This window comes from Vitis riparia, unplaced genomic scaffold, assembly GCF_004353265.1.
Source record: "Vitis riparia cultivar Riparia Gloire de Montpellier isolate 1030 unplaced genomic scaffold, EGFV_Vit.rip_1.0 scaffold315_pilon_pilon, whole genome shotgun sequence".
In the NCBI taxonomy this organism is placed as follows: Eukaryota; Viridiplantae; Streptophyta; class Magnoliopsida; order Vitales; family Vitaceae; genus Vitis; species Vitis riparia.
The window spans coordinates 302,925-320,266 of NW_023269667.1; positions in this window are offsets into that span (position 1 = coordinate 302,925).

Sequence of the window (17,342 nt, forward strand, 5' to 3'; positions counted from 1 at the left end):
AATTCGGTTTAATTCCCTACAACTGGTATCAGAGCCTAGGGTTAGGTTTGAGTGGGAGCAATGGCAGAGGAAACAGGAAAGGCGTCTGGAATAGAAAAGTTTGATGGCACAGACTTTGCGTATTGGAAAATGCAGATTGAAGATTATCTCTATGGGAGGAAATTGCATCTGCCTCTTTTGGGGACAAAACCTGAGAGTATGAAGGCTGAGGAATGGGCGCTTCTTGACAGACAGGTTCTAGGAGTTATTAGGTTAACTCTGTCTAGGTCTGTTGCACATAATGTTGTAAAGGAGAAGACCACAGCAGATTTGATGAAGGCTTTGTCCGATATGTATGAAAAGTCGTCCGCAAACAATAAGGTGCATCTGATGAAGAAATTGTTCAATTTGAAGATGTCAGAGAATGCATCAGTAGCACAACATCTGAATGAATTTAATACAATCACAAATCAATTGTCGTCTGTAGAAATTGATTTTGATGATGAGCTTCGTGCTCTAATCGTCTTGGCTTCTTTGCCAAACAGTTGGGAGGCAATGAGGATGGCAGTAAACAATTCTACGGGAAATGAAAAGTTCAAGTACAATGATATACGATATTTAATTCTGGCTGAGGAGATTCGCCGAAAAGATGCAGGTGAAACCTCAAGATCTGGTTCTGCCCTAAACCTTGAGACAAGAGGCAAAGGTAATGACAGAAATTCAAATCGGGGTAGATCAAATTCCAGAAATTCTAATCGGAACAGAAGCAAATCTAGATCAGGCCAACAAGTACAATGCTGGAATTGTGGGAAAACAGGTCACTTTAAAAGGCAATGCAAAAGCCCTAAGAAGAAGAATGAAGATGATTCTGCTAATACTGTAACAGAAGAGGTACAGGATGCATTACTTTTTGCAGTAGACAGTCCACTTGATGACTGGGTTTTGGATTCAGGAGCTTCGTTTCATACCACTCCACACCGAGAAATCATACAGAATTATGTTGCATGTGATTTTGGTAAGGTGTATTTGGCTGATGGTTCAGCCTTGGATGTTGTGGGTTTGGGAGACGTCCGGATATCATTGCCCAATGGGTCTGTTTGGTTACTGGAGAAGGTTCGACATATTCCTGACCTGAGGAGGAATCTAATTTCTGTTGGACAACTTGATGATGAAGTACATGCAATACTATTTGTTGGTGGTACTTGGAAGGTTACAAAGGGAGCTAGGGTATTGGCTCGTGGAAAGAAGACTGGTACTCTGTATATGACCTCATGTCCAAGAGACACAATTGCAGTTGCTGATGCAAGTACTGATACAAGCCTATGGCACCGCAGACTTAGTCACATGAGTGAGAAAGGGATGAAGATGTTGTTGTCAAAAGGAAAACTACCAGAATTGAAGTCCATTGATTTTGACATGTGTGAAAGTTGCATCTTAGGAAAGCAAAAAAATGTGAGCATCTTGAAAACTAGCAGGACACCGAAGGCTGAAAAATTGGAACTAGTACACACTGATTTGTGGGGGCCTTCTCCGGTTGCATCCCTAGGAGGTTCAAGGTACTACATCACTTTTATTGATGACTCAAGTAGAAAGGTATGGGTTTATTTTCTGAAAAATAAATCTGATGTATTTGAAACTTTTGAGAAGTGGAAGGCCATGGTTGAGACAGAAACAGGTTTGAAAATAAAATGTTTGAGGTCAGATAATGGAGGAGAGTACATAGATGGAGGGTTCAGTGAGTATTGTGCTACACAGGGAATTAGGATGGAGAAGACCATTCCTGGGACACTACAGCAGAATGGTGTGGCTGAGCGCATGAACAGAACTCTCAATGAGCGTGCTAGAAGTATGAGGTTGCATGCTGGACTACCAAAAACTTTTTGGGCTAATGCTGTTAGCACTGCAGCTTACCTGATAAACCGAGGACCATCAGTTCCCATGGAGTTCAGACTTCCTGAGGAGGTTTGGAGCGATAAAGAGGTGAAGTTTTCACATTTAAAAGTTTTTGGTTGTGTTTCTTATGTTCATATTGATTCTGATGCTCGTAGTAAACTTGATGCAAAATCAAAAATATGTTTTTTCATTGGCTATGGTGATGAGAAATTTGGCTATAGGTTTTGGGATGAACAAAACAGGAAAATCATCAGAAGTAGAAATGTGATATTTAATGAACAGGTTATGTACAAGGACAGGTCAACTGTAGTGTCAGATGTTACAGAGATAGATAAAAAAAAATCTGAGTTTGTCAACTTAGATGAATTGACTGAAAGTACTGTCCAAAAAAGGAGTGAAGAAGATAAGGAGAATGTAAATTCACAAGTAGATTTGAGTACACCTGTAGCTGAAGTTCGCAGATCTTCCAAGAACATTAGACCTCCGCAACGTTATTCACCTGTTTTAAATTATCTCCTGTTGACTGATGGTGGTGAGCCAGAGTGTTTTGATGAAGCCTTGCAAGATGAGAATTCAAGCAACTGGGAGTTAGCCATGAAGGATGAGATGGATTCCCTATTGGGGACTCAGACATGGGAACTGACTGAATTGCTAGTAGGAAAGAAGGCTTTGCACAACAAGTGGGTATACAGAATAAAGAATGAGCATGATGGTAGCAAACGTTACAAGGCCAAATTAGTTGTTAAAGGGTTCCAGTAGAAGGAGGGCATTGACTACACAGAGATATTTTCTCCAATTGTGAAGATGTCAACAATTAGACTTGTACTTGGAATGGTGGCTGCAGAAAACTTACATCTTGAGCAGTTAGATGTGAAGACAACATTCCTTCATGGTGACTTGGAGGAAGACCTTTACATGATTCAGCCAGAAGGGTTCATTGTTCAGGGACAAGAGAATCTAGTCTGCAAACTGAGAAAGAGCTTGTATGGCCTTAAACAAGCTCCTAGATAGTGGTACAAGAAGTTTGACAATTTTATGCATAGAATTCGGTTCAAGAGATGTGAAGCTGATCACTGCTGCTATGTTAAGTCCTTTGACAATTCTTACATCATATTACTGTTGTATGTGGATGATATGCTTATTGCAGGGTCTGACATTGAGAAGATTAATAATCTGAAGAAGCAATTGTCCAAAAGTTTGCAATGAAGGATTTGGGAGCTGCAAAGCAAATCCTTGGTATGAGAATCATTAGAGACAAGGCTAATGGTACATTGAAGCTTTCACAGTCAGAGTATGTGAAGAAAGTTCTCAGCAGGTTCAACATGAATGAAGCTAAACCAGTGAGCACACCCTTGGGTAGTCATTTCAAACTAAGCAAAGAACAATCACCGAAAATAGAAGAAGAAAGGGACCATATGAGCAAGGTGCCCTATGCCTCAGTTATTGGCAGCTTGATGTATGTTATGGTGTGTACAAGGCCAGACATTGCACATGTAGTGGGAGTTGTGAGCAGATTCATGAGTAGGCCTGGAAAGCAGCATTGGGAGGTAGTCAAGTGGATTTTAAGATATCTGAATGGTTCATTAGATACATGTCTTTGCTTCATAGGTGCAAGTTTGAAACTACAGGGTTATGTAGATGTTGATTTTGCTTGTGATATTGATAGTAGAAAGAGTACTACTGGATTTGTTTTTACTCTAGGTGGTACAGCTATATCATGGGCTTCAAATCTACAGAAGATTATTACTTTGTCTACTACAGAAGCTGAGTATGTTGCGGAAACTAAAGTTGGAAAGGAGATGATTTGGCTACATGGTTTCTTAGATGAATTGGGTAAGAAGCAGGAGATGGGCATTCTACACAGTGACAATCAGAGTGCAATTTTTCTTGCCAAAAATTCGGCTTTTCATTCAAAGTCGAAGCATATACAAACAAAATACCACTTTATCCATTACCTTGTTGAAGATAAACTGGTAATACTTGAGAAGATTTGTGGATCTAAGAACCCAGCAGACATGTTGACTAAGGGTGTCACTATTGAGAAGTTGAAGTTGTGCGCAGCTTCAATTGGTCTTCTAGCTTGAGGATAGGAGGATGAGTTGCAAGGATGAAGGATTGTTTCTTGGAGGATAGCGGTTTGATGTTGGTGATTGAACTAGTCTCCAAGTGGGAGATTTGTTGGGCTTTGTGGAGCCTAGTTTTGTTTGATCCAGTTTGACAACCCGACCAGAATAATATTGCATGGCTTTTTAATGGGAGATTTATTGAGGCATGTTGGGCTCGTTTAGCCCATTGTGGAACCATCTTTTGTAATTAGGGTTTTTTAGTGTGGTGGGGTTGCCGTGTTATATATATAGAGAGAATATTGTAGCCATCAGGTTGTACTCTGTATTCTTCCCTGATAATAGTGATATCCCTGCAACTCCGTGGATGTAGGCAAATTGCCGAACCACGTAAATATTGTCTTGTGCGTGTGATTGTTTTTCTTTGACATGTGTTTTCTCTAATTTTTGTTTCTCACGGGTTGGAAATTCGGTTTAATTCCCTATAGAAGGAGCTAGACATATCCAATAAAATTGAACTAATAAATTTGGTTAAATTCCTTACTTTATGAACTTAAATTTGATCAAATTTCATAATTTTTGGAGGTTGTTTGCTAGATGAAAAGAATAGAGAAATATGAGTGATTTTGCAACTCAAAAGGGTGTCAGCAAGGGCTCCATAAGGGCACACTCCCTAGTGGTGCCACCCGTTTTCTTTTAAGGAACATGTAAATGCAGCCCAAAGTTAACTTTTTTTTTTTTTATGTTTAAATCAAGAAAATGGGCTAAGCCATTGTGGCTTACTAATTTCAAACCATTTTTAGGCCTTTTTCACATGAATGGGAGATGTTCTCACATGGGAGAGAACTTAGGGCTTGCTTGGGAAGGATATAAAAAGAGGATTGACAACCATCAATGGGTTTGGATCTTCTCCTTTGAGGGGAGTTTTAGATGTTCTTACTCGATTCTTGGAGTCTACCTAGGAGAAATGGGAGATCTTAGAACTTTTTTCTTTTTTTTTTTCATGTTTTAGGTTTTTCTTTACATTATTGCTTTTGTTAAGATTATTTTCTTGTCGTCAATTTGTTTTCTTTAAAGGTTTATTAACCTTTTTCATTATTATTGAATTCTTGCAAGATCAATTCTAAGTTTTAAAATTCCTATGTTTAGTTGTCTAATCTTTGTTTTATTCATTCAATTTAAATTTTATTTAATGTTTAGTGAGTAATCAACTAGGTTGAGGAAGGGGATACCTAATGCCCTTCCACCATTGGAATGACTTTGCTCACAAGGTTTTCATAGTTTATATTCACCTTATTTTTGGATCCCTATCATATGCATGAAGGCTTCATTTCTTGGTATTTGGAAATTGGAGTTTAGGGGTTGCTTTAGGGTATTCCAAATGCTTAATGGTGAAACCATTTTTACTTGGAATGATTGCTATTAAGTTCTTTATATTGCAATTTGGCAAATAATTAAAGAAATTGGAGTTTAAGGGTTGCTTTAAGGTATTCCAAGTGCTAAAGGGTGATTCTCTTTTGACTTGGAATGACCATTATTGAGCCATTAATGTTACTATTTAAGAAATAGATGAGATATTAGGCTTAATAAAATCACCAAATTTTTATACTTAATTAGAAATTAGAACCTAGGGTTTTCATAGGGCCATTTTGACTTAGAAAAACTCTATGTACTAAGCTTAGGACAATAATTTTCAAATCACTAATATTTTGGAAAAATTGGGTTCTATAATGCGATTCAATTGATAGGTAAATACTTTTAATTCCATGGTGAGAAAGGGGACTTCTCTTTCCTCGACTACTTGTTACAAATAGTTAAGAAGTTTTAACTAATTCTTGTTATATATATATATATATATATAATAAATTTCCAACCATTCTCTTGCCTAACTGCAAGATTTCAAGAAAGAATTTTCCACCTCCACTTCACCTGCATTCCAAGATCCCTTCCCTAAGGTTTTACACTCAACTCACTAGGTTTTTAAAGCTACATCCGCTCCCTTTGCTTGGGAAATTGCCATAGTGTATATATATATTAGGTAGTGTTGTTTAAGTCATGTGAGACTAAGTACTAGAACAACAATTGGAAGAAGCATTTAGTGCTATTTAAGTCTTGTCGAATTAGGTCCTAGCAATACATTTTCCAAGTTCAATTATTGTAGCCTAACATTTAGAATTGTAATCATGTAAATAATTAACATGTCAAAAGAGATTATATGAGTTAACACCCTTAATCTATAGATGGATTTTTTAATAAATGAATTAAGCATTTTAGCATAACAACAATTAAGACAAAAATACAAAATACACTCAATTCAAACCATTTGCTTTTATATTATTTCAAGTCTTATTCATATAATATATTAAAATCGTAACATTCAATTACAAGGATAATTTGTAAAATATATAGCATGAGCTCTAAATTTTTTGCTTTTCAAATTGTTAAATAAATCCAACACTTAAATTTTAGACTATATTAATAAGTTTCTTAATTATGATTTTTATTAATTCAAACATATATAATTTTTAATACTTATAATTTCAATACTGACCATATTGGTGGCTTGAGGCATGCATTCATAACATCCTCATCCTCATCCTCCCATTGCAAATACTTAAACCTTATTATAATTTTTTTACCTTGTACATATGAATTTCAAAATCTCACTCTATATATATAAATATAGATATAGATATCAAGTAGGTAAAGTGTATATATATATACATACACTAGTAGGAGTACATGCGCGATGCACATGATGGATGCACTAAATGATATGTGAGTGATGTTAAACTTCTAATAATTTTAGAAATGGTAATTTAATGTTTGAAATTAATTTTTTAATAATAAATGTGTTATTATTGGGTTAAATAAAATTAAAATGATGTTTTTTATAATCATTTAAACTTTTAGTTTTTCTATTGTAATTTTAAAGAATTGTAAAATAAATTTATCATAATAATTTTATAGATTAGACTAGTTATTTATCAATAATTTGATATTTTAAAATGATTTTCCCTTTTGAATAATAAATATTTTAAAATTTATTTATTTATAAAATAATGTGAATCATGAACTAATCTAACACAATTGTGAAGAAAATACAATACAATCAATCCTTTGCAAAATCTATCCACAAAAAATAATGTTAGTTTTATGAGAGTAAGAAGAACAAAGACCAAAGGAGAAATATTGTAAAATAAAATTGAATTTATTTATTTATAAAATAATGAGAGCTATGAATAAATTCAATACAATCCTAAAGAAAATACTATTATAATACAATTCTCTATGAAATCAATCCATAAAAAATAATATTGATCTTGAAAAAAAGTCATAGAGGAGGCAATCATAGTCCCAACGAGAGACATAGATAACATTTATCCATTGTTCGAGATGGGAGGCAATCATAATTTATATATTTGTTTTCAATGATCAGAATTATTACAAATAATCTTTTTTAATCAAAATTTATTAAGTAATAGTGATTTTCATCATATCCCATCCTATTCTTATGGGTTGGTAAAGATTACACTTTAAAAAAAATAATTAATAATTGTGAATAGTTGAATTTGTTATTTTAGATAAAAAAAAATACTTGTGTGATTTATTTTATTTTTAAAAGTCTTACACTTCTATAAGTTATTTTTTAAGACTTGTAAGAGGCTAAATAACTGAAGGAAAAAAATAAATGACATACAACTTTTCATAAACCAACATTAATACCAATCCTTCCATTTTAATTTAACTTATTTTTGATGTTATTATTAATTTCCTCTTCACTTTTCAAATCAATCCATATTCTCCCAAAGTATACTTCATAATGTTAAGAAAAGTCTTTTATTTTCCCATTTTTAAAACATAAGCATGACATATTTTATAGTTATTTGATAAGTCTTTTATTGTAAAAGAACTAAATTATAAGGATAAGAGCAAGTGAAATAATTCTATCACTCCAACACTCGGGATAAACTTAATGACATAAAATGAAATATCTTTTTCTATCAAATTTAGATGATACAAAAAGAAAAATTCTCTTGCCATAAATAAATATAATATGAATATATATATATATATATATATATATATAATATGAGATATTTGATTGGATGCTTGGATTAAAATAAATAAAATAAAAGTATATCGAGGACTTATAGTCAATAATTAAATAACATGTCATTTAAATAATTATAGTTATTAGTAACTACATGATGAACCTAATAATTTTAAAATCAAATAAAAGATAACACATAACAAAAATATATATATACATTTTAGAAATTTTTTTATTGGCCTTTTAGAAAATTTCAATATTTAACTAATAAACTTTTTAGATTTTTTTTTAAATAACTAAATATAAATTACTTGATAATGATAATTTTTATTTAAATTTATTTAAATAACAGGATGATATAAATATATTGTCATCATTGAAACTTAGACAAAAATCTCAAAACCTGCCACTTGATAAAATATCAAATATTTAAATAAATGTTAGTTTTATTAACAATTAAGTAACATATATATAGTTTAAATAATTGTGTAGTTATTAGTAAATTAGTAATTCCAAATGTTTAAAAAATCTCAAAATGAAGAGAAGATAATCTACCACTAAAAAAATATTTGATAAAAAATCATTTTGATTGGAATTTATTTTATATATATTAGGATTTAAATACATCTAACTATATAAACATTAAATAAATTTTAAAATAAAAAATGAACAAATATTTTATAAAATTTATTTAGTATTCATACTTTTCTAATTTTTAATTAAATTTATTATTTTCACACACAAAATTAGTCTTGGGATAAACTTACAATGATTGGTTTTTTGAACTTTTCAAAATTCATAAATAAATAAAAATAAATTATTATTTTAAAATTTAATATCAAACGCTATCATAAAAAATTATCCCTAGATATTTATGACATATTCATATAACTGCTTTGATAATTTTTACCATTTTTTTTTCAATTGGACTATTATTAATTTAAAAGGAAAAGACAAAAGATAATGGAATATCTAAGAAATTTAGAGTAATATATAAGAAATTTAGAATTAAATAAAAGGAGAAAAAATAGAGAAAAAAAAAAATCAAGTCTATCTATATGATAGAAAATAACATTAAGGAAAATTGATAAACCTTGAAAAGAAAAAATAGAATATTCTTAAATTGTAATTTAGTATACTAATACAATAACCGTAACCATCTATTGCAATATAACATACCGATACAATAATCATCTACTACAATTTAACACACTAATACAATAACCACGTCATGATAGAGATCCTAAAAAGGAGAAAAAATTAAATAAAGTAAAACAAAACAAAATATATCTGATGATAGAGACTCGAGAAAAAAAGGAAAAAATATAAAATGCCGATAAAATGTCTACATTGTTTAAAAAAATTATTTTTACAAATGAAAGATTCAAACTCAAAAATGAAAAATAAATAAAATGCCAATAAAATGTCTACATTGTTTTAAAAAAAATTATTTTTACAAATGAAATATTCAAACTCACAAATGAAAAATACAAAGGTAGCTTCTCTTATATAAAGAAGAAAAAGACATAATTGTCACGAGTATAGTTGAGTTTGAAGAAAGAAATTTAAATGATGGTCTTTATCAAATGAGAGAAACAGAAGAGTAACCAACATTTCAATTGGAAGACAATAGAGTGCGACAAACGATTCTTTATTTATTTCCCAGAATGTAGAGAGATGACTTGGTGCAATTTCCATATGAGATCAGTTGCAACTCTCTCGCCTTACCTAGAAAAGAGGAGAAGTGGGTAATAACGATACAATAGAAAGCAATTTAAAGGTGCATGAATGAGACCATTATGATCGGATAAGTAGCAGTTCATGCATTCATTTAAATTTAAATTAATTTCATCATTATAATATTTAAAACAACAATAAATATGAAAATTGTTTAATATGGATAAACAAATCATATATAAAAAAATTTAATATGATCAATAAAGTTTAATAGTTGGGAATAAAATATTATATAAATAAATTAAATTGTAACTAAAAAAGATGTAATTTGATTTCAAAAGTCATTTTTTTTATTTATCTTCTTTTTTATTTAATTTTATTTTTTATTCAATAAAATAAAAGAAAGAATAAAAAACTTAAATTATCATCTTTTTTTAAAAGAGAATTATTATATAATCCAATATTTTTTTATCAAAAGAATAAAATTATTTTAATTAAATTATGATAATTTTTCTAAATAGTAGTTTGTCCTTGAAAAAAATAACATTATCTCAATTATTAATTTCATATTATAATGATAGGATATAAAAAAAATGTATTTATCCAATTTTTATAAAAATAATAATAATAATAAATTATAATCATTTTTTAAAGAGGATATATATATAATTCAAGTTTTTTATGAAGATATTAACATTCTTTTAATTACATTATGATAATTTTTATAAAAAGTAGATTGTCATTGAAGAAAACAAACATGAATTAATCACATCTAAATATCTGAATTAATTGATATGAATGGATACATACGGAAAGTCATATAAAGGAAATGAATAAATATGAATGAATATGTACAAAAAGTTATCATCAAGAATGAAACAATGTGAAAAAAGAGATTTTTATTTTTTTATTTTTAATAAGAGATTCTTTTCTAATGAGAAATATAAAATAAATAGATAATATTTTCAATATTTATTTTAGCAAATAAGTATTCATAAGAAAAACCAATTTCAATTAATATAACAATGAATACTTTGAATTAATATAATAATAAATACATGATACATGAACAATTTATTAAATTTTCTATGAAAAACTTATATCATCTTCAAATATTAATTTTTTAAATAAAAAAATTGAAATAACCATTAAAATAATAATATATTATTATCATATGAATTGAATATACATTAAAGAAAATTTTCTATTTAAAATTTGGATTAAAAAACAAATTAATTCAAACCAATTTTTTTTTGTATTTATTTAATTTTAATTTAAATATTTTTTATTGAATAAATTAAGAATATGATAAGTTTTTAAAAGAGAATCATTATCTCAATCAATCAAGGTTTTTATTTTTTATTTTTAATAACGATAATTTTTTCTAAAAAGAAATAGTATCTAAATTAATGTTAATTACGTATAATAATGATAGCATATAAGTGTGTATAATAAAAATGATAAGGCTATTTTTGAAAACAAAAAGTATTTAAACATTTCATACTTTTATTATAGACTAGTAAGTATAAACGTGTTAAAGCATGTGAGAGAATATGAAAAAAATCCACCAAAAAAATTAGTATATGAATTTATTTTTTCAAGATTTATATAGAAATCAAGTAGAGATTTGAAGTCAAATAATTGAATTAAACATGAAACCAAATTTTTTTTTAAAAAAATTAGGATTAGATATAAATAAGATTACAATCTTCGCCACCAAATTTTATGATAATTATAAATAAATAAAAAATTAACCAATTTTCTTAAATTTTAAAAAATAAATACCACCTTGGTCCTTTGTCATAACATTTACCAATTTTAATTTAAACAAATGATTTATTTCTTTTATACTAAATTTGTAAACTTTTTTGTGTTAATTATTTTATATGTGTTTAAATAATTTTTTTCCTTTTATATAAGAGTTTTTTTTAATAAAATAAGAACAAAAATGAATTAATTTGAGCAAGAAATTTGTGGATTAAAAAAAATCTTTAAAAAATAGAAAAATCTCATGCTGATAGCATTGTGAGACGAAACTCATTAGAAAAGTTGAAGTGAAAATTTTGAAAAGAATAAAAAATGACAAAATAAGAGAAAAATTTTATAACTTAGAGAATAAAATTTATAATGGATAAGAAAGTTGAAAAGTTTTCAAACTTTTAATGATAAATTTTTATAATATTAATTATATTAATAGTGTGGTTTTAAAGAGAATGAAAATTATAACTTTAAGACATTTTTGGAACGAAAAAAGTGAAGAGTAAATAAAAAATTAATGATTGGTTTTCATACACTTTCTTTTAAAAAAAATAAAATAATTTTTTTATTAAATTTGTTAGGAATTTGAGGCTAATCCAAACTATGGTAATCACCCTAGAGGGGGGGTGAATAGGGTGATGGTCTCTTTTTGCAAATTTAAACTAAGTGAATGTAAGAGATAATTATATGCAAGTATATATGATAAACAATATAAAAACAATTGCATATAAATTAAAGGAGTAGGGAAGAGAGAATGCAAACACAAGATTTATAGTGGTTCGGCGCAACCCGGCCTATATCCACTCTCCTCTAGCTTCAATCCCAAGCTTGAGGTTCCACTAATTCAAGGCTTCCAAACCAAGCCTTCAAGCAATACAATTGGATTATGGTTCCAATCCACCCTCTTGGACTTTTGGCTCCAAGCACCCTTTACACTTCTCAAGAGATACCACACTCTTGGAAAACTTCCTCTCACAGATTTACAATTACAAGATCTCACAAAATCCTAGTACAAAAGCTTTAAGCTCAAATGATACAAGAAACTAGGATTGAATGGTGCACTAATGATATGCAAGTTTTGGAACAATGGTGCACTCAAAAACACTCTTCTAAGGCTCAAATATATTCAAGAATGATTTAGGAAGGTTAAGCTCTTGAAATAATGAAGATTGGAGCCTTTTTATAGAAGAAAAAAGCCAAACTAGCCGTTTGGAGTTCGACCGGTCGAGCTGGGGGTTGACCGGTTGACTAGCCGTTAGCATTTAATGCTTGGCAGGTGACCGTTGGGCCTCGACCGGACCTCGACCGGACCTTGACCGGACCTCGACCGGACGAGGTTCAACCTTGACCGGTTGAACAACCGTTCCGGAAGAAAGAGAAAATTTTTGCATTTTTCGAACGGTCGACCGGTTACTGTTCATACCCCTCAACCGGTTGAGCTGGGGGTCAACCGGTTACTGTTCATCCGGTTCAACCGGTTGAGCCATTTTTGGCTCAACACCCAACTTTTTCAACTTAAAACCTTTAAAACAAGTTTGGAAAATATTTGACACAAGGTTTTAATTGAAAACATGAAATCATCCAATTTTAAAAGGATTTAAAATGAATTAATTCTTGAATGATTTTGGTGCATAAGTAAAGAATGTAATGCATGAACAAACCTAGTGCACCAACAACCTTACAAAGAGATCTTATGAAGCTTGGGTCTTGAAAAGCACTTCTCTTTGAGGTGGTCTTCTTCTTCATGATTTCTCTTTGGCTTTATATGTCTTTGTAATTGCCACTTTGGAAATCATCTTACCTAATCACACTTAAAATATAATCATTAGTTCTAAACCTTGTTTTGTTATCATCAAAATCAAGATTAACCAAACCTTGGTTTCACAAAATTTATAAATTCTTATGGAAAAATTATTGACTTATTATACGATTATATATTTTGTAAAACTTATTATTATTATTTTTTGTTTTTAAAGATAGAAAATAGAATCCACATTAAATTAAATAATTTCATATCAAAGAAAAATATATAATATATCAAAGTATTCAATCAACCAAAAAATTATAAAGGAAAAATAAGTTTTGTTCTAAAAATATTTAAAAAAAAAAAATCAAAAGACTTAAAATCTCACTAGAAAAATTTTCATCATTTTGGTACATTTTATATCAAAATCTTAATATTTTTAAAATAATGTTGTAATTTTCTTAATAAAATTTAAATTTGTTTAAATAAATAATGTGAATGAGTGATGAAACTTTTTATTCAATAATTATCTATAATATAATAAGTTTTATTATTAATTCACTATTATTTAATTAAATTTAAAGTTTAAAAGATTTAAATATCTCAAAATGAAATTCACTATTACTGTTAGAAAAAGTAAAAAGTTTCATGTAATTTTTTTATAAAATTAATTAATTTATTTCATTGAAGAAATGAAAGATAGGTTAGAATAAGAAGAAAAAAAATTAATAATAGATATAATTATTAAATACATTTTATTTATTTTCTCAAAACACACTCAAATATGATCTAACATACTTCAAAATTGTTATTTAAAAAAAAAAAATTGTAATTGGTGAGAGAGTTTCAAACAAATCGTAACTATCTTTCATCTCAATTCTAAATCCGAAATCAAAAAAACACTTTGCGATGATCTCCTATCATAATCAGGCTTCTCTCCATACATATTATAAATAAACCAAAATTAATAGTTGAGAATGATAAACATCATATTGGTGGATCATAGGTCACTTTATCAAATAGGATGAAGGATGGAGTAGCTATATTAGAAGGAACATCGGATTGTTGTGTTGAAGATGAATGCCCAATTTGAGAGGTTTCTCACAAACATTAACTTTTTCCTTTATAGTTTATTGCGAATAGTTTTAGGATTGAATTTGAATATAAAATTAAAATGAAATATTGAATTTGAATATGAAATCAAAATGAAATTATAAACATTCAGATTTCATTAAGTTAAGTAATTACAACCTTAAATTAAATCCCTATTGAAACAATTGATGGAACATAAATGAAAGGAGAACGAAAATATTAAAATTTCCATTACCTTTTAAGTTTATAATGACAATTTTAAGAATGACTTCCGTTAACCCTTTAAGTTAATTATGAGTATAAAAAGATTAAATTTTAAATCATTTTCAAGAATTAAATTTTGAATTACATTTTAAGTTTGTGATGATAATTTTTGTAATGTCAAGTAATTAAAACCCCAATTAAATGAAAAGATTGAATTCTCATTTAAATCGATTATTAGTTTTGTAAGGGTATTTCTGGAAATAAAAAAATGAAAAACAGCTCGTACTTTTACAAATAGTATAGATATATCAAATGGTTTAGCAAGTGGGATTATAAAAAGAGTTTGAGAGAAATGGAAACATTATTGGTTTTAAAAAAATTAAAAATAATAATGTAAATTAAATATTTTTTAGGCAAGTCCTTTGCAATTATTAATCTTGGTCAAGGAAAATTAATAATATAGGCATCTTCATCAACCTTTTTGAATTTTTCATAGACTAAAATCCTGGAAAATCTTTAATTTGAAAATTAAATCGAAAGTTGTTCAAACTAAGACATCTGATAACTTGGCTGGTGCAAGCAACATATTTCAAATGCTTATAGACTGCAATTTTAAAATCCTTTGTTTGACAACTTAAATTGTGACCCTGAAACTGAAAGTTTGTTCCAAGTTCTATACCACGTCAGCATCACACATGTGATGTCATATACCTAAATATGGTGGTATTGTTCCACAAAAAATTGGGACTTAGCTCGAGGCCTAAAGCTGCAAGGAACTCTATGCATATGCAAAAGGGTCTCATTACAATTCTGAATTGATAGGTATATGGAAAAAATTGTTTCAATCACAGTACATCACATACGAAATTAGGTTTTATTATTTTGTATCCAAGCTTGGCTCGTTATATATTTTCAACAATTGAAATTACAAGTTTAGTATGTTTCGATCTATTTTATTATTATTATTATTATTATTATTATTATTATTATTTAAATTAAAAAAAGATAGTTTCATGCATGTGAGCATATATAGGTCAAACATATGAGGCATGTATTATTAATCATTGTAACGTGATTAAATAACCCTCGTATAATAAATAAAGAAATATTTGATTAAAAATGATGAAATAATTCTCAAAATCGAAAATCTAATCATTCCCATGTTTTTTTGGGAAAAATAATCCATTTTTTACATAAATACAATTTTTTATTTTAAGTATTTATATGTAGGTTTTAAAATAAATTGTTATTTTTACAAGAAAATAATGATGATATTTTTGTCCAAATAATATCAAAAAATGGTGGGAGGTTAAATTTCAAAAATTGAATTTTGAAAAGCACTTTTAATCAAATAACCCATAAATAAAACCTTATTATGCCATTGGATGATGAACGTGAGATGACTCTATTGCAGTGCCTAAGCAACGAGGTCTGACAAGCAATCTGGTTTCAAACTGCCAAATTGTATGTAGTAAAGCATGCATGTCATGCCATTTTTATAAATAAAAATAATAATTTTTAAAAGGAATTTAAGAAATAAAATAATGATGCGTATCATATTAGAAGTCAAAATTAAAAAAACCAAGAAGATGAGTATCGTTTTCCACGATTGCAGAGCATCGACGTGATTGCTGACGTGGAAAAGACTCACGTCTACAGAGAAAAAGAAAAAATAATTGCAGGATTTTCGAAAACAGCCATTGCTGCCGAAAATAAATAAATAATCAAGAAGACCCTTTCAACCCATTAAGACAAACCAATTGTCCTCTAAAATAAATTTCGCCTAATACTAAGGCCAGAAGCCCATTACCATACAACACATATAAACAGGCCACAAAACTACAATCCACAAAAATGGCACAACGACTAAACTTCCCGGTACATGTTGGCCGACCGGAGCTAGTCCTGCCGGAGACAACCACTCCTCGAGAATTCAAGTACTTGTCCAACATTGATGACCAAATTGGCCTCAGAAATCATCTTCCTTTTGTGCATTTCTATCCTCCAAATAAAGCCTTACCTGCCCTAGACACTGTTGTGATGATAAAACAGGCCTTGGCTAAGGGTCTGTTTGGTTGCTGTTTTTGAAAATTGTTTTGAAAACCGTTTTTAGTGTTTTTTTTTTTTTTTAAATGTGTTTGGAAAACAATTTTTGTTCTCAAAAAAAAAAAAAAAAACATATTTGGTTGAGTTAATAAAAAAGTTTTTTAGAACAAGTAAAACAAAAAACATGTTTGAAAGATGTTTTTTTTTTCCAATTAATAAAAATGATAATATTTTGATTAATTTTAAAATAAAAATATTTTTTTATATTTTTTTGAAATAAATCAAACATGATAAAATCATTTTTATTAACATTTTTTCTTGATTTAATCTTTAATTTTATTAAAATTTATAGTATATTCTATTAAGATGAGATAAAAAAAAAACTTAAAAATAATTAATTTAATTTGTACAACTAATTTTCACCTAACAAGTTGTAAATAAAATAAATAGGACATGAAAATAAATGCAAGTGAGGTGAAGTTTGAAGATGGTCACTTTCCAAGGGATCCCACGGCTGAAGATGGTGTTTTGTTTGGGTTGACCAATAGATTTTACCACCTAATATGTTTTTGACCAATAAATTTGCACTTTATGTATGAATTTTTTTTTTACCAATCATGTCCCTTAAAAATATCTCTGCACATTCCACTATTGAGAAAAGTGTTTACCCAATATTATTATCTTATTTACAAATGACTACCCTCATCTTCAGTCGTCTCTCATCTTTTTCAAAACTGAGAAAAAGTCACTTGCAAAAGCCTCTCAAAGCAACTCCTTTTCTTTCTCTTCCATGTCCTTAAGCAAGTTTTTTTGCTTTTTGTTTTAACAAAAC